Here is an 18,943-nt window from a genome sequence, read left to right as displayed (position 1 = left end):
TACAGTCAATTTGAAAGCGCACCAGTAAAGTGTACAGGAGACTAGCCCATCTACCAGAAACCTTACTCTAACATGGGGTCTCATACACTTACTATAGACACATTAGGGAGCAAATCTAAAGGCCCCTTTTATAACCCGTTTTCAATCAGCTGTGGCATCTTTTTTTTTACTTTATTTTTATTTACATTTATCAGGTGCAGTTTAACAGTACAGTCACATGTGCAAATACACAACACATGTAGATGTCTTACACAGCAGTCCATGGATTTCGGCATCCTCTCAATGTCCATATATAGTTCCCATTCTCAAAAAAGAAAAGGGAAACAGGAATGAGTAGTGACATTTGTACATGAACACAGATAACGTGTAAATATACATTAAATAAGAAAAAAGGCAGTGTTCACATTTAAATGAGGAGAAAAGAGATCCAGAAGAATTTTGCCACTATCTCTTATTTCAGATCAATTGAGGGAATGTGAAATAATTGGGGACCATTTAGTCAAAAATATGTTTTTACTTGTAACCTTGCAGTTATGTTTTCCAGGTAATAAACATCCTTACCGTGGGGATTGTGGCCTCAGCCAGAAGGCTGTGATCATCTTCTTAGCAGCTAGAAGAAGGACTGTCAGTAGTCATGTCTGGTTTGATTTGATTTGTGATCATCTTCTTAGCAGCTTGAAGAAGGACTTAGTAGTGATGTCTGATTTGATTTGTTTAATTTGTGATCATCTTCCTAGCAGGTAGAAGAAGGACTTTCAGTAGTGATTTCTGATTTGATTTGATTTGTGATCATCTTACCAGGTAGAAGGACTCTCAGTAGTGATGTCTGGTTTGATTTGATTTGTGATCGTCTTCTTAGCAGCTAGAAGAAGGACTCTCAGTAGTGATGTCTGGTTTGATTTGATTTGTAATCATCTTCTTAGCAGCTAGAAGAAGGACTCTCAGTAGTGATGTCCGGTTTGATTTGATTTGTAATCATCTTCTTAGCAGTTGGAAGAAGGACCCTCAGTAGTAATGTCAGATTTGATTTGATTTGTAATCATCTTCTTAACAGTTAGAAGAAGGACTCTCAGTAGTGATGTCTGGTTTGATTTGATTTGTGATCATTTTAGCAACTAGAAGAAGGACTCTCAGTAGTGATGTCTGATTTGATTTGATTTGTGATCATCTTCTTAGCAGCTAGAAGAAGGAATCTCAGTAGTGATGTTTGATTTTATTTTATTTTTGATCATCTTGGCAGTTAGAAGAAGGACTCTCAGTAGTGATGTGTGGTTTGATTTGATTTGTGATCATCTTCTTAGCAGCTGGAAGAAGGACTCTCAGTAGTAATGTCGGATTTGATTTGATTTGTGATCATCTTCTTAGCAGTTAGAAGAAGGACTCTCAGTAGTAATGTCGGATTTGATTTGATTTGTGATCATCTTCTTAGCAGCTAGAAGAAGGACTTAGTAGTGATGTCTGATTTGAATTGATTTGATTTGTTTAATTTGTGATCATCTTCCTAGCAGGTAGAAGAAGGACTTTCAGTAGTGATTTCTGATTTGATTTGATTTGTGATCATCTTACCAGGTAGAAGGACTCTCAGTAGTGATGTCCGGTTTGATTTGATTTGTGATCATCTTCTTAGCAGCTAGAAGAAGGACTCTCAATTGTGTTGTCCGGTTTGATTTGATTTGTAATCATCTTCTTAACAGTTAGAGGAAGGACTCTCAGTTGTGATGTCCGGTTTGATTTGATTTGTAATAATCTTCTTAACAGTTAGAAGAAGGACTCTCAGTAGTGATGTCTGGTTTGATTTGATTTGTGATAATTTTAGCAACTAGAAGAAGGACTCTCAGTAGTGATGTCTGATTTGATTTGATTTGTGATCATCTTAGCAGTTAGATGAAGGACTCTCAGTAGTGATGTCTGGTTTGATTTTATTTGTGATCATCTTCTTAGCAGCTAGAAGAAAGACTCTCAGTAGTGATGTTTGATTTTATTTTATTTTTGATCATCTTGGCAGTTAGAAGAAGGACTCTCAGTAGTGATGTGTGGTTTGATTTGATTTGTGTTCATCTTCTTAGCAGCTAGAAGGAATGTCAGTAGTGATGTCTGGTTTGATTTGATTTGTGATCATCTTCTTAGCAGCTAGAAGAAGGGCTGTCAGTAGTCATGTCTGGTTTGATTTGATTTGTGATCATCTTCTTAGCAGCTAGAAGAAGGACTTAGTAGTGTTGTCCTATTTGATTTGATTTGATTTGTTTAATTTGTGATCATCTTTCTAGCAGGTAGAAGAAGGACTCTCAGTAGTGATTTCGGTAACACTTTAGTATGGGGAACGTAGTCACCATTAATTAGGTGCTTATTAGCATGCAAATTAGCAACATATTGGCTCTTAATTGGTCATTATTACGTACTCATTAATGCCTTATTTTGCATGGCCTTATTATACAACCAGTAAGCCATTAACTATGAGTTTTCCCTCTATAACCTCAGAGTTATTGCTTATTAGTAGTACCATCTCAATATGCTTCACTTAGTATGGAATTTATAAGGTGGTAGTACCACAAGAAGAGTTATTCTCCCTTACTAACACTTAATGAATATGTTCTGTTCTTACATAACAAAACACAAAACTACAAGTGTTAATAGTGTTAAATTACTGTAAATTAAGTTTTTGTTACTTAGAATATGTTCCCCATACTAAAGTGACATCTTGATCATTACTAATTCACTAGTAGTTAAGTTTTTTTATGTTCCCCATACTAAAGTGTTACCGTGATTTCTGATTTGATTTGATTTGTGATCATGTTCTTACCAGTTAGAAGGACTCTCAGTAGTGATGTTTGATTTGATTTGATTTGTGATTATGTTCTTAGCAGCTAGAAGGAGGACTCAGTAGTGATGTCTTGATTTGATTTGTGATAATTTTAGCAACTAGAAGAAGGACTCTCAGTAGTGATGTCTGATTTGATTTGATTTGTGATCATCTTCTTAGCAGGTAGAAGAAGGACTCCCAGTAGTGATGTCTTGATTTGATTTGTGATAATTTTAGCAACTAGAAGAAGGACTCTCAGTAGTGATATCTGATTTGATTTGATTTGTGATCATTTTAGCAACTAGAAGAAGGACTCTCAGTAGTGATGTCTGATTTGATTTGATTTGTGATCGTCTTCTTAGCAGTTAGATGAAGGACTCTCAGTAGTGATGTCTGGTTTGATTTTATTTGTGATCATCTTCTTAGCAGTTAGAAGAAGGACTCTCAGTAGTGATGTATGGTTTGATTTGATTTGTGATCATTTTTGCAACTAGAAGAAGGACTCTCAGTAGTGATGTCTTATTTGATTTGATTATGTTATTTGATTATGTTATTTGTGATCATTTTAGCAACTAGACGAAGGACTCTCAGTAGTGATGTCTGATTTGATTTGATTTGTGATCATTTTAGCAACTTGAAGAAGGACTCTCAGTAGTGATGTTTGATCTGATTTGATTTGACTTGTAATCATATCCTTAACAGTTAGAAGAAGGAATCTCAGTAGTGATGTTTGATTTGAATTGATTTGATTTGAATTGATTTGGGGTCAGCTTCTTAACAGGTAGAAGGACTCTCAGTAGTGATGTCTAATTTGATTTGATTTGTGATCATCTTGGCAGTTAGAAGAAGGACTCTCAGTAGTGATGTCTGGTTTGATTTGATTTGTGATCATCTTCTTAGCAGCTAGAAGAAGGGCTGTCAGTAGTCATGTCTGGTTTGATTTGATTTGTGATCATCTTCTTAGCAGCTAGAAGAAGGACTCTCAGTAGTGATGTCTTATTTGATTTGATTATGTTATTTGATTATGTTATTTGTGATCATTTTAGCAACTAGACGAAGGACTCTCAGTAGTGATGTCTAATTTGATTTGATTTGACTTGTAATCATATCCTTAACAGTTAGAAGAAGGAATCTCAGTAGTGATGTTTGATTTGAATTGATTTGATTTGAATTGATTTGGGGTCAGCTTCTTAACAGGTAGAAGGACTCTCAGTAGTGATGTCTAATTTGATTTGATTTGTGATCATCTTGGCAGTTAGAAGAAGGACTCTCAGTAGTGATGTCTGGTTTGATTTGATTTGTGATCATCTTCTTAGCAGCTAGAAGAAGGACTCTCAGTAGTGATGTCTGATTTGATTTGTGATCATCTTGGCAGTTAGAAGAAGGACTGTCAGTAGTGTTGTCTGATTTGATTTGATTTGTGATCATCTTCTTAGCAGCTAGAAGAAGGACTCTCAGTAGTTATGTTTTATTTGATCTGTGATCATCTTGGCATTTAGAAGAAGGACTCTCAGTAGTGATATCTGATTTGATTTGATTTGTGATCATTTTAGCAACTAGAAGAAGGACTCTCAGTAGTGATGTCTGATTTGATTTGATTTGTGATCATCTTCTTAGCAGTTAGATGAAGGACTCTCAGTAGTGATGTCTGGTTTGATTTTATTTGTGATCATCTTCTTAGCAGTTAGAAGAAGGACTCTCAGTAGCGATGTATGGTTTGATTTGATTTGTGATCATTTTAGCAACTAGAAGAAGGACTCTCAGTAGTGATGTCTTATTTGATTTGATTATGTTATTTGATTATGTTATTTGTGATCATTTTAGCAACTAGACGAAGGACTCTCAGTAGTGATGTCTGATTTGATTTGATTTGTGATCAATTTAGCAACTAGAAGAAGGACTCTCAGTAGTGATGTTTGATCTGATTTGAGTTGATTTGTAATCATATCCTTAACAGTTAGAAAAAGGAATCTCAGTAGTGATGTTTGATTTGATTTGTGATCATCTTCTTAGCAGCTAGAAGAAGGACTCTCAGTAGTTATGTTTTATTTGATCTGTGATAATCTTGGCATTTAGAAGAAGGACTCTCAGTAGTGATGTCTGGTTTGATTTTATTTGTGATCATCTTCTTAGCAGTTAGAAGAAGGACTCTCAGTAGCGATGTATGGTTTGATTTGATTATGTTATTTGATTATGTTATTTGTGATCATTTTAGCAACTAGACGAAGGACTCTCAGTAGTGATGTCTGATTTGATTTGATTTGTGATCATATCTTTAACAGTTAGAAGAAGGAATCTCAGTAGTGATGTTTGATCTGATTTGTGATCATCTTCTTAGCAGCTAGAAGAAGGACTCTCAGTAGTTATGTTTTATTTGATCTGTGATCATCTTGGCATTTAGAAGAAGGCCTCTCAGTCGTGATGTCTGATTTGATTTGATTTGTGATCATTTTAGCAACTAGAAGAAGGACTCTCAGTAGTGATGTTTGATCTGATTTGATTTGATTTGTAATCATATCTTTAACAGTTAGAAGAAGGACTCTCAGTAGTGATGTCTGATTTCATTTGTGATCATCTTCTTAGCAGCTAGAAGAAGGACTCTCAGTAGTCATGTCTGATTTGATTTGATTTGTGATCATTTTAGCAACTAGAAGAAGGACTCTCAGTAGTGATGTTTGATCTGATTTGATTTGATTTGTAATCATATCTTTAACAGTTAGAAGAAGGACTCTCAGTAGTGATGTCTGATTTCATTTGTGATCATCTTCTTAGCAGCTAGAAGAAGGACTCTCAGTAGTGATGTCTGGTTTGATTTGATTTGTAATCATCTTCTTAGCAGCTAGAAGAAGGACTCTCAGTAGTGATGTCCGGTTTGATTTGATTTGTAATCATCTTCTTAGCAGTTGGAAGAAGGACCCTCAGTAGTAATGTCAGATTTGATTTGATTTGTAATCATCTTCTTAACAGTTAGAAGAAGGACTCTCAGTAGTGATGTCTGGTTTGATTTGATTTGTGATCATTTTAGCAACTAGAAGAAGGACTCTCAGTAGTGATGTCTGATTTGATTTGATTTGTGATCATCTTCTTAGCAGCTAGAAGAAGGAATCTCAGTAGTGATGTTTGATTTTATTTTATTTTTGATCATCTTGGCAGTTAGAAGAAGGACTCTCAGTAGTGATGTGTGGTTTGATTTGATTTGTGATCATCTTCTTAGCAGCTGGAAGAAGGACTCTCAGTAGTAATGTCGGATTTGATTTGATTTGTGATCATCTTCTTAGCAGTTAGAAGAAGGACTCTCAGTAGTAATGTCGGATTTGATTTGATTTGTGATCATCTTCTTAGCAGCTAGAAGAAGGACTTAGTAGTGATGTCTGATTTGAATTGATTTGATTTGTTTAATTTGTGATCATCTTCCTAGCAGGTAGAAGAAGGACTTTCAGTAGTGATTTCTGATTTGATTTGATTTGTGATCATCTTACCAGGTAGAAGGACTCTCAGTAGTGATGTCCGGTTTGATTTGATTTGTGATCATCTTCTTAGCAGCTAGAAGAAGGACTCTCAATTGTGTTGTCCGGTTTGATTTGATTTGTAATCATCTTCTTAACAGTTAGAGGAAGGACTCTCAGTTGTGATGTCCGGTTTGATTTGATTTGTAATAATCTTCTTAACAGTTAGAAGAAGGACTCTCAGTAGTGATGTCTGGTTTGATTTGATTTGTGATAATTTTAGCAACTAGAAGAAGGACTCTCAGTAGTGATGTCTGATTTGATTTGATTTGTGATCATCTTAGCAGTTAGATGAAGGACTCTCAGTAGTGATGTCTGGTTTGATTTTATTTGTGATCATCTTCTTAGCAGCTAGAAGAAAGACTCTCAGTAGTGATGTTTGATTTTATTTTATTTTTGATCATCTTGGCAGTTAGAAGAAGGACTCTCAGTAGTGATGTGTGGTTTGATTTGATTTGTGTTCATCTTCTTAGCAGCTAGAAGGAATGTCAGTAGTGATGTCTGGTTTGATTTGATTTGTGATCATCTTCTTAGCAGCTAGAAGAAGGGCTGTCAGTAGTCATGTCTGGTTTGATTTGATTTGTGATCATCTTCTTAGCAGCTAGAAGAAGGACTTAGTAGTGTTGTCCTATTTGATTTGATTTGATTTGTTTAATTTGTGATCATCTTTCTAGCAGGTAGAAGAAGGACTCTCAGTAGTGATTTCGGTAACACTTTAGTATGGGGAACGTAGTCACCATTAATTAGGTGCTTATTAGCATGCAAATTAGCAACATATTGGCTCTTAATTGGTCATTATTACGTACTCATTAATGCCTTATTTTGCATGGCCTTATTATACAACCAGTAAGCCATTAACTATGAGTTTTCCCTCTATAACCTCAGAGTTATTGCTTATTAGTAGTACCATCTCAATATGCTTCACTTAGTATGGAATTTATAAGGTGGTAGTACCACAAGAAGAGTTATTCTCCCTTACTAACACTTAATGAATATGTTCTGTTCTTACATAACAAAACACAAAACTACAAGTGTTAATAGTGTTAAATTACTGTAAATTAAGTTTTTGTTACTTAGAATATGTTCCCCATACTAAAGTGACATCTTGATCATTACTAATTCACTAGTAGTTAAGTTTTTTTATGTTCCCCATACTAAAGTGTTACCGTGATTTCTGATTTGATTTGATTTGTGATCATGTTCTTACCAGTTAGAAGGACTCTCAGTAGTGATGTTTGATTTGATTTGATTTGTGATTATGTTCTTAGCAGCTAGAAGGAGGACTCAGTAGTGATGTCTTGATTTGATTTGTGATAATTTTAGCAACTAGAAGAAGGACTCTCAGTAGTGATGTCTGATTTGATTTGATTTGTGATCATCTTCTTAGCAGGTAGAAGAAGGACTCCCAGTAGTGATGTCTTGATTTGATTTGTGATAATTTTAGCAACTAGAAGAAGGACTCTCAGTAGTGATATCTGATTTGATTTGATTTGTGATCATTTTAGCAACTAGAAGAAGGACTCTCAGTAGTGATGTCTGATTTGATTTGATTTGTGATCGTCTTCTTAGCAGTTAGATGAAGGACTCTCAGTAGTGATGTCTGGTTTGATTTTATTTGTGATCATCTTCTTAGCAGTTAGAAGAAGGACTCTCAGTAGTGATGTATGGTTTGATTTGATTTGTGATCATTTTTGCAACTAGAAGAAGGACTCTCAGTAGTGATGTCTTATTTGATTTGATTATGTTATTTGATTATGTTATTTGTGATCATTTTAGCAACTAGACGAAGGACTCTCAGTAGTGATGTCTGATTTGATTTGATTTGTGATCATTTTAGCAACTTGAAGAAGGACTCTCAGTAGTGATGTTTGATCTGATTTGATTTGACTTGTAATCATATCCTTAACAGTTAGAAGAAGGAATCTCAGTAGTGATGTTTGATTTGAATTGATTTGATTTGAATTGATTTGGGGTCAGCTTCTTAACAGGTAGAAGGACTCTCAGTAGTGATGTCTAATTTGATTTGATTTGTGATCATCTTGGCAGTTAGAAGAAGGACTCTCAGTAGTGATGTCTGGTTTGATTTGATTTGTGATCATCTTCTTAGCAGCTAGAAGAAGGGCTGTCAGTAGTCATGTCTGGTTTGATTTGATTTGTGATCATCTTCTTAGCAGCTAGAAGAAGGACTCTCAGTAGTGATGTCTTATTTGATTTGATTATGTTATTTGACTATGTTATTTGTGATCATTTTAGCAACTAGACGAAGGACTCTCAGTAGTGATGTCTAATTTGATTTGATTTGACTTGTAATCATATCCTTAACAGTTAGAAGAAGGAATCTCAGTAGTGATGTTTGATTTGAATTGATTTGATTTGAATTGATTTGGGGTCAGCTTCTTAACAGGTAGAAGGACTCTCAGTAGTGATGTCTAATTTGATTTGATTTGTGATCATCTTGGCAGTTAGAAGAAGGACTCTCAGTAGTGATGTCTGGTTTGATTTGATTTGTGATCATCTTCTTAGCAGCTAGAAGAAGGACTCTCAGTAGTGATGTCTGATTTGATTTGTGATCATCTTGGCAGTTAGAAGAAGGACTGTCAGTAGTGTTGTCTGATTTGATTTGATTTGTGATCATCTTCTTAGCAGCTAGAAGAAGGACTCTCAGTAGTTATGTTTTATTTGATCTGTGATCATCTTGGCATTTAGAAGAAGGACTCTCAGTAGTGATATCTGATTTGATTTGATTTGTGATCATTTTAGCAACTAGAAGAAGGACTCTCAGTAGTGATGTCTGATTTGATTTGATTTGTGATCATCTTCTTAGCAGTTAGATGAAGGACTCTCAGTAGTGATGTCTGGTTTGATTTTATTTGTGATCATCTTCTTAGCAGTTAGAAGAAGGACTCTCAGTAGCGATGTATGGTTTGATTTGATTTGTGATCATTTTAGCAACTAGAAGAAGGACTCTCAGTAGTGATGTCTTATTTGATTTGATTATGTTATTTGATTATGTTATTTGTGATCATTTTAGCAACTAGACGAAGGACTCTCAGTAGTGATGTCTGATTTGATTTGATTTGTGATCAATTTAGCAACTAGAAGAAGGACTCTCAGTAGTGATGTTTGATCTGATTTGAGTTGATTTGTAATCATATCCTTAACAGTTAGAAAAAGGAATCTCAGTAGTGATGTTTGATTTGATTTGTGATCATCTTCTTAGCAGCTAGAAGAAGGACTCTCAGTAGTTATGTTTTATTTGATCTGTGATAATCTTGGCATTTAGAAGAAGGACTCTCAGTAGTGATGTCTGGTTTGATTTTATTTGTGATCATCTTCTTAGCAGTTAGAAGAAGGACTCTCAGTAGCGATGTATGGTTTGATTTGATTATGTTATTTGATTATGTTATTTGTGATCATTTTAGCAACTAGACGAAGGACTCTCAGTAGTGATGTCTGATTTGATTTGATTTGTGATCATATCTTTAACAGTTAGAAGAAGGAATCTCAGTAGTGATGTTTGATCTGATTTGTGATCATCTTCTTAGCAGCTAGAAGAAGGACTCTCAGTAGTTATGTTTTATTTGATCTGTGATCATCTTGGCATTTAGAAGAAGGCCTCTCAGTCGTGATGTCTGATTTGATTTGATTTGTGATCATTTTAGCAACTAGAAGAAGGACTCTCAGTAGTGATGTTTGATCTGATTTGATTTGATTTGTAATCATATCTTTAACAGTTAGAAGAAGGACTCTCAGTAGTGATGTCTGATTTCATTTGTGGTCATCTTCTTAGCAGCTAGAAGAAGGACTCTCAGTAGTCATGTCTGATTTGATTTGATTTGTGATCATTTTAGCAACTAGAAGAAGGACTCTCAGTAGTGATGTTTGATCTGATTTGATTTGATTTGTAATCATATCTTTAACAGTTAGAAGAAGGACTCTCAGTAGTGATGTCTGATTTCATTTGTGATCATCTTCTTAGCAGCTAGAAGAAGGACTCTCAGTAGTCATGTCTGATTTGATTTGATTTGTGGTCATCTTCTTAGCAGTTAGAAAAAGGACTCAGTAGTGATGTCTGATTTGATTGGATTTTTGGTCATCTTGGCAGTTAGAAGAAGGACTCTCAGTAGTGATGTATGGTTTGATTTGATTTGTGATCATCTTCTTAGCAGCTGGAAGATGGACTCTCAGTAGTGATGTCTGATTTGATTTGATTTGAGATTCCTGATGTCACACCCAACATTCTAGAGCAACAACGTTTTTTCAAACAACAACAGAGTGGTTGCCATGGAAACGAGAAGTGCCAGAGGCACGTGAGCAGTCATGGCATAATCCTGACTTTTTCATGTGCACAAGTTTAAGTCATGTGAAGGTTTGTATGTCCTGATCTGACAGTATGGTTATTACAAGTCAAGTGTAAGTCATGTGAAGGTTTGTATGTCCTGATCTGACAGTAAGGTTATTACAAGTCATGTGTAGGTGATATGAAGGTTTATATGTCCTGATCTGACAGTATGGTTATTACAAGTCAAGTGTAGATGATGTGAAGGTTTATATGTCCTGATCTGACAGTATGGTTATTACAAGTCAAGTGTAAGTCATGTGAAGGTTTATATGTCCCGATCGGACAGTATGGTTATTACAAGTCAAGTGTAAGTTGTGTGAAGGTTTATATGTCCTGATCTGTAAGTGTGGTTATTACAAGTCAAGTGTAGGTCATGTGAAGGTTTATATGTCCTGATCTGATAGTATGGTTATTACAAGTCAAGTGTAAGTCACGTGAAGGTTTATATGTCCTGAGCTGACAGTATGGTTATTACAAGTCAAGTGTAAGTCGTGTGAAGGTTTATATGTCGTGATCTGACAGTATGGTTATTAAAAGTCACGTGTAAGTCGTATGGTTATTACAAGTCAAGTGTAAGTCGTGTGAAGGTTTATATGTCCTGATCCGACAGTATGGTTATTACAAGTCAAGTGTAGGTGATATGAAGGTTTATATGTCCTGATCTGACAGTATGGTTATTACAAGTCAAGTGTAAGTCATGTGAAGGTTTATATGTCCCGATCGGACAGTATGGTTATTACAAGTCAAGTGTAAGTTGTGTGAAGGTTTATATGTCCTGATCTGTAAGTGTGGTTATTACAAGTCAAGTGTAGGTCATGTGAAGGTTTATATGTCCTGATCTGACAGTATGGTTATTACAAGTCAAGTGTAAGTCGTGTGAAGGGTTATATGTCCTGATCTGACAGTATGGTTATTACAAGTCAAGTGTAGGTGATGTGAAGGTTTATATGTCCTGATCTGACAGTATGGTTATTACAAGTCAAGTGTAAGTCGTGTGAAGGGTTATATGTCCTGATCTGACAGTATGGTTATTACAAGTCAAGTGTAAGTCGTGTGAAGGTTTGTATGTCCTGATCTGACAGTATGGTTATTACAAGTCAAGTGTAAGTCGTGTGAAGGTTTATATGTCCCGATCTGACAGTACGGTTATTACAAGTCAAGTGTAAGTCGTGTGAAGGTATATATGTCCTGATCTGATAGTATGGTTATTACAAGTCAAGTGTAGGTCATGTGAATGTTTATATGTCCCGATCTGACAGTATGGTTATTACAAGTCAAGTGTAAGTCGTGTGAAGGTTTATATGCCCTGATCTGACAGTATGGTTATTACAAGCCAAGTGTAAGTCATGTGAAGGTTTATATGTCCTGATCTGTCAGTATGGTTATTACAAGTAAAGTGTAAGTCATGTGAAGCTTTATATGTCCTGATCTGACAGTATGGTTATTACAAGTCAAGTTTAAGTCGTGTGAAGGTTTATATGTCCCGATCTGACAGTATGGTTATTACAAGTCAAGTGTAAGTCGTGTGAAGGTTTATATGTCCTGATCCGACAGTATGGTTATTACAAGTCAAGTGTAGGTGATGTGAAGGTTTATATGTCCTGATCTGACAGTATGGTTATTACAAGTCAAGTGTAAGTCATGTGAAGGTTTATATGTCCCGATCGGACAGTATGGTTATTACAAGTCAAGTGTAAGTCGTGTGAAGGTTTGTATCTCCTGATCTGATGGTATGGTTATTACAAGTCAAGTGTAAGTCATGTGAAGGTTTGTATCTCCTGATATTACAGTATGGTTATTACAAGTCAAGTGTAAGTCACGTGAAGGTTTATATGTCCTGATCTGACAGTATGGTTATTACAAGTCAAGTGTAAGTCGTGTGAAGGTTTATATGTCGTGATCTGACAGTATGGTTATTAAAAGTCACGAGTAAGTCGTGCGAAGGTTTATATGTCCTGATCTGACAGTATGGTTATTACAAGTCAAGTTTAAGTCATGTGAAGGGTTTTATGTCCTGATCTGACAGTATGGTTATTACAAGTCAAGTGTAAGTCGTGTGAAGGTTTATATGTCCTGATCCGACAGTATGGTTATTACAAGTCAAGTGTAAGTCGTGTGAAGGTTTATATGTCCTGATCCGACAGTATGGTTATTACAAGTCAAGTGTAGGTGATGTGAAGGTTTATATGTCCTGATCTGACAGTATGGTTATTACAAGTTAAGTGTAAGTCATGTGAAGGTTTATATGTCCCGATCGGACAGTATGGTTATTACAAGTCAAGTGTAAGTTGTGTGAAGGTTTATATGTCCTGATCTGTAAGTGTGGTTATTACAAGTCAAGTGTAGGTCATGTGAAGGTTTATATGTCCTGATCTGATAGTATGGTTATTACAAGTCAAGTGTAAGTCACGTGAAGGTTTATATGTCCTGAGCTGACAGTATGGTTATTACAAGTCAAGTGTAAGTCGTGTGAAGGTTTATATGTCGTGATCTGACAGTATGGTTATTAAAAGTCACGTGTAAGTCGTGCGAAGGTTTATATGTCCTGATCTGACAGTATGGTTATTGCAAGTCAAGTTTAAGTCATGTGAAGGTTTTTATGTCCTGATCTGACAGTATGGTTATTACAAGTCAGGTGTAAGTCGTTTGAAGGTTTATATGTCCTGATCCGACAGTATGGTTATTACAAGTCAAGTGTAAGTCGTGTGAAGGTTTATATGTCCTGATCCGACAGTATGGTCATTACAAGTCAAGTGTAGGTGATGTGAAGGTTTATATGTCCTGATCTGACAGTATGGTTATTACAAGTCAAGTGTAAGTCATGTGAAGGTTTATATGTCCCGATCGGACAGTATGGTTATTACAAGTCAAGTGTAAGTTGTGTGAAGGTTTATATGTCCTGATCTGTAAGTGTGGTTATTACAAGTAAAGTGTAGGTCATGTGAAGGTTTATATGTCCTGATCTGACAGTATGGTTATTATAAGTCAAGTGTAAGTCATGTGAAGGTTTATATGTCCTGATCTGACAGTATGGTTATTACAAGTCAAGTGTAATTCACGTGAAGGTTTATATGTCCTGATCCGACAGTATGGTTATTACAAGTCAAGTGTAGGTGATGTGAAGGTTTATATGTCCTGATCTGACAGTATGGTTATTACAAGTCAAGTGTAAGTCGTGTGAAGGGTTATATGTCCTGATCTGACAGTATGGTTATTACAAGTCAAGTGTAAGTTGTGTGAAGGTTTGTATGTCCTGATCTGACAGTATGGTTATTACAAGTCAAGTGTAAGTCGTGTGAAGGTTTATATGTCCCGATCTGACAGTACGGTTATTACAAGTCAAGTGTAAGTCGTGTGAAGGTTTTTATGTCCTGATCTGATAGTATGGTTATTACAAGTCAAGTGTAAGTCACGTGAAGGTTTATATGTCCTGATCTGACAGTATGGTTATTACAAGTCAAGTGTAAGTCGTGTGAAGGTTTATATGTCGTGATCTGACAGTATGGTTATTAAAAGTCACGTGTAAGTCGTGCGAAGGTTTTTATGTCCTGATCTGACAGTATGGTTATTGCAAGTCAAGTTTAAGTCATGTGAAGGTTTTTATGTCCTGATCTGACAGTATGGTTATTACAAGTCAGGTGTAAGTCGTTTGAAGGTTTATATGTCCTGATCCGACAGTATGGTTATTACAAGTCAAGTGTAAGTCGTGTGAAGGTTTATATGTCCTGATCCGACAGTATGGTTATTACAAGTCAAGTGTAGGTGATATGAAGGTTTATATGTCCTGATCTGACAGTATGGTTATTACAAGTCAAGTGTAAGTCATGTGAAGGTTTATATGTCCCGATCGGACAGTATGGTTATTACAAGTCAAGTGTAAGTTGTGTGAAGGTTTATATGTCCTGATCTGTAAGTGTGGTTATTACAAGTCAAGTGTAGGTCATGTGAAGGTTTATATGTCCTGATCTGACAGTATGGTTATTATAAGTCAAGTGTAAGTCATGTGAAGGTTTATATGTCCTGATCTGACAGTATGGTTATTACAAGTCAAGTGTAATTCATGTGAAGGTTTATATGTCCTGATCCGACAGTATGGTTATTACAAGTCAAGTGTAGGTGATGTGAAGGTTTATATGTCCTGATCTGACAGTATGGTTATTACAAGTCAAGTGTAAGTCGTGTGAAGGGTTATATGTCCTGATCTGACAGTATGGTTATTACAAGTCAAGTGTAAGTCGTGTGAAGGTTTGTATGTCCTGATCTGACAGTATGGTTATTACAAGTCAAGTGTAAGTCGTGTGAAGGTTTATATGTCCCGATCTGACAGTACGGTTATTACAAGTCAAGTGTAAGTCGTGTGAAGGTATATATGTCCTGATCTGATAGTATGGTTATTACAAGTCAAGTGTAGGTCATGTGAATGTTTATATGTCCCGATCTGACAGTATGGTTATTACAAGTCAAGTGTAAGTCGTGTGAAGGTTTATATGCCCTGATCTGACAGTATGGTTATTACAAGCCAAGTGTAAGTCATGTGAAGGTTTATATGTCCTGATCTGTCAGTATGGTTATTACAAGTAAAGTGTAAGTCATGTGAAGCTTTATATGTCCTGATCTGACAGTATGGTTATTACAAGTCAAGTTTAAGTCGTGTGAAGGTTTATATGTCCCGATCTGACAGTATGGTTATTACAAGTCAAGTGTAAGTCGTGTGAAGGTTTATATGTCCTGATCCGACAGTATGGTTATTACAAGTCAAGTGTAGGTGATGTGAAGGTTTATATGTCCTGATCTGACAGTATGGTTATTACAAGTCAAGTGTAAGTCATGTGAAGGTTTATATGTCCCGATCGGACAGTATGGTTATTACAAGTCAAGTGTAAGTCGTGTGAAGGTTTGTATCTCCTGATCTGATGGTATGGTTATTACAAGTCAAGTGTAAGTCATGTGAAGGTTTGTATCTCCTGATATTACAGTATGGTTATTACAAGTCAAGTGTAAGTCACGTGAAGGTTTATATGTCCTGATCTGACAGTATGGTTATTACAAGTCAAGTGTAAGTCGTGTGAAGGTTTATATGTCGTGATCTGACAGTATGGTTATTAAAAGTCACGTGTAAGTCGTGCGAAGGTTTATATGTCCTGATCTGACAGTATGGTTATTACAAGTCAAGTTTAAGTCATGTGAAGGTTTTTATGTCCTGATCTGACAGTATGGTTATTACAAGTCAAGTGTAAGTCGTGTGAAGGTTTATATGTCCTGATCCGACAGTATGGTTATTACAAGTCAAGTGTAAGTCGTGTGAAGGTTTATATGTCCTGATCCGACAGTATGGTTATTACAAGTCAAGTGTAGGTGATGTGAAGTTTTATATGTCCTGATCTGACAGTATGGTTATTACAAGTCAAGTGTAAGTCATGTGAAGGTTTATATGTCCCGATCGGACAGTATGGTTATTACAAGTCAAGTGTAAGTTGTGTGAAGGTTTATATGTCCTGATCTGACAGTATGGTTATTACAAGTCATGTGTAGGTCATGTGAAGGTTTATATGTCCTGATCTGACAGTATGGTTATTACAAGTCAAGTTTAAGTCGTGTGAAGGGTTATATGTCCTGATCTGACAGTATGGTTATTACAAGTCAAGTGTAAGTCATGTGAAGGTTTATATGTCCCGATCGGACAGTATGGTTATTAAAAGTCAAGTGTAAGTTGTGTGAAGGTTTATATGTCCTGATCTGTAAGTATGGTTATTACAAGTCAAGTGTAGGTCATGTGAAGGTTTATATGTCCTGATCTGACAGTATGGTTATTATAAGTCAAGTGTAAGTCGTGTGAAGGTTTATATGTCCTGATCTGACAGTATGGTTATTACAAGTCAAGTGTAAGTCGTGTGAAGGTTTATATGTCCTGATCTGACCGTATGGTTATTACAAGTCAAGTGTAAGTCGTGTGAAGGTTTATATGTCCTGATCTGACTGTATGGTTATTACAAGTCAAGTGAAAGTTGTGTGAAGGTTTATATGTCCTGATCTGACAGTATGGTTATTACAAGTCAAGTTTAAGTCATGTGAAGGTTTCTATGTCCGGATCTGACAGTATGGTTATTACAAGTCAAGTGTAAGTCGTTTGTAGGTTTATATGTCCTGATCCGACAGTATGGTTATTACAAGTCAAGTGTAAGTCGTGTGAAGGTTTATATGTCCTGATCTGACAGTATGGTTATTACAAGTCAAGTTTAAGTCATGTGAAGGTTTATCTGTCCTGATCCGACAGTATGGTTATTACAAGTCAAGTGTAGGTCGTGTGAAGGTTTATATGTCCTGATCCGACAATATGGTTATTACAAGTCAAGTGTAAGTCGTGTGAAGTTTTCTATGTCCGGATCTGACAGTATGGTTATTACAAGTCAAGTGTAAGTCGTGTGAAGGTATATATGTCCGGATCTGACAGTATGGTTATTACAAGTCAAGTGTAAGTCGTGTGAAGGTTTATATGTCCCGATCTGACAGTATGGTTATTACAAGTCAAGTGTAGGTCATGTGAAGGTTTATATGCCCTGATCTGACAGTATGGTTATTACAAGCCAAGTGTAAGTCATGTGAAGGTTTATATGTCCTGATCTGTCAGTATGGTTATTACAAGTAAAGTGTAAGTCATGTGAAGCTTTATATGTCCTGATCTGACAGTATGGTTATTACAAGTCAAGTTTAAGTCGTGTGAAGGTTTATATGTCCCGATCTGACAGTATGGTTATTACAAGTCAAGTGTAAGTCGTGTGAAGGTTTATATGTCCCGATCTGACAGTATGGTTATTACAAGTCAAGTGTAAGTCGTGTGAAGGTTTATATGTCCTGATTTGACAGTATGGTTATTACAAGTCAAGTGTAAGTCGTGTGAAGGTTTATTTGTCCTGATCTGACAGTATGGTTATTACAAGTCAAGTCTAAGTCATATGAAGGTTTATATGTCCTGATCTGACAGTATGGTTATTACAAGTCAAGTGTAGGTCATGTGAAGGTTTATATGCCCTGATCTGACAGTATGGTTATTACAAGCCAAGTGTAAGTCATGTGAAGGTTTATATGTCCTGATCTGTCAGTATGGTTATTACAAGTCAAGTGTAAGTCGTGTGAAGCTTTATATGTCCTGATCTGACAGTATGGATATTACAAGTCAAGTTTAAGTCATGTGAAGGTTTATATGTCCTGATCTGACAGTATGGTTATTACAAGTCAAGTGTAGGTCATGTGAAGGTTTATATGTCCTGATCTGACAGTATGGTTATTACAAGTCAAGTGTAAGTCGTGTGAAGGTTTATATGTCCTGATCTGACAGTATGGTTATTACAAGTCAAGTTTAAGTCGTGTGAAGGTGTATGTGTCCTGATCTGATAGTATGGTTATTACAAGTCAAGTGTAAGTCGTGTGAAGCTTTATATGTTCTGATCTGACAGTATGGTTATTACAAGTCAAATTTAAGTCATGTGAAGGTTTATATGTCCTGATCCGATAGTATGGTTATTACAAGTCAAGTGTCGGTCATGTGAAGGTTTATATGTCCCGATCGGACAGTATGGTTATTACAAGTCAAGTGTAAGTCGTCTGTAGGTTTATATGTCCTGATCTGACAGTATGGTTATTACAAGTCAAGTGTAGGTCGTGTGAAGGTTTATATGTCCTGATCTGACAGTATGGTTATTACAAGTCAAGTGTAAGTCGTGTGAAGGTTTATATGTCCTTATCTGACAGTATGGTTATTACAAGTCAAGTTTAAGTCATGTGAAGGTTTATATGTCCTGATCCGACAGTATGGTTATTACAAGTCAAGGTTAGGTCATGTGAAGGTTTATATGTCCTGATATGACAGTATGGTTATTACAAGTCAAGTGTTGGTCACGTGAAGGTTTATATGTCCTGATCCGACAGTATGGTTATTACAAGTCAAGTGTAAGTCGTGTGAAGGTTTCTATGTCCGGATCTGACAGTATGGTTATTACAAGTCAAATGTAAGTCGTGTGAAGGTTTATATGTCTGGATCTGACAGTATGGTTATTACAAGTCAAGTGTAAGTCGTGTGAATGTTTATATGTTCCGATCGGACAGTACGGTTATTACAAGTCAAGTGTAAGTCGTGTGAAGGTTTATATGTATGTCCTGATCTGACAGTATGGTTATTACAAGTCAAGTGTAGGTCGTGTGAAGGTTTATATGTCCTGATCTGACAGTATGGTTATACAAGTCAAGTGTAAGTCGTGTGAAGGTTTATATGTCCTGATCTGACAGTATGGTTATTAC

The sequence above is a fragment of the Lampris incognitus genome, chromosome 2 (assembly GCF_029633865.1).
Source record: "Lampris incognitus isolate fLamInc1 chromosome 2, fLamInc1.hap2, whole genome shotgun sequence".
Classification (NCBI taxonomy): Eukaryota; Metazoa; Chordata; class Actinopteri; order Lampriformes; family Lampridae; genus Lampris; species Lampris incognitus.
Note: the sequence above shows the minus strand (reverse complement) of the source record.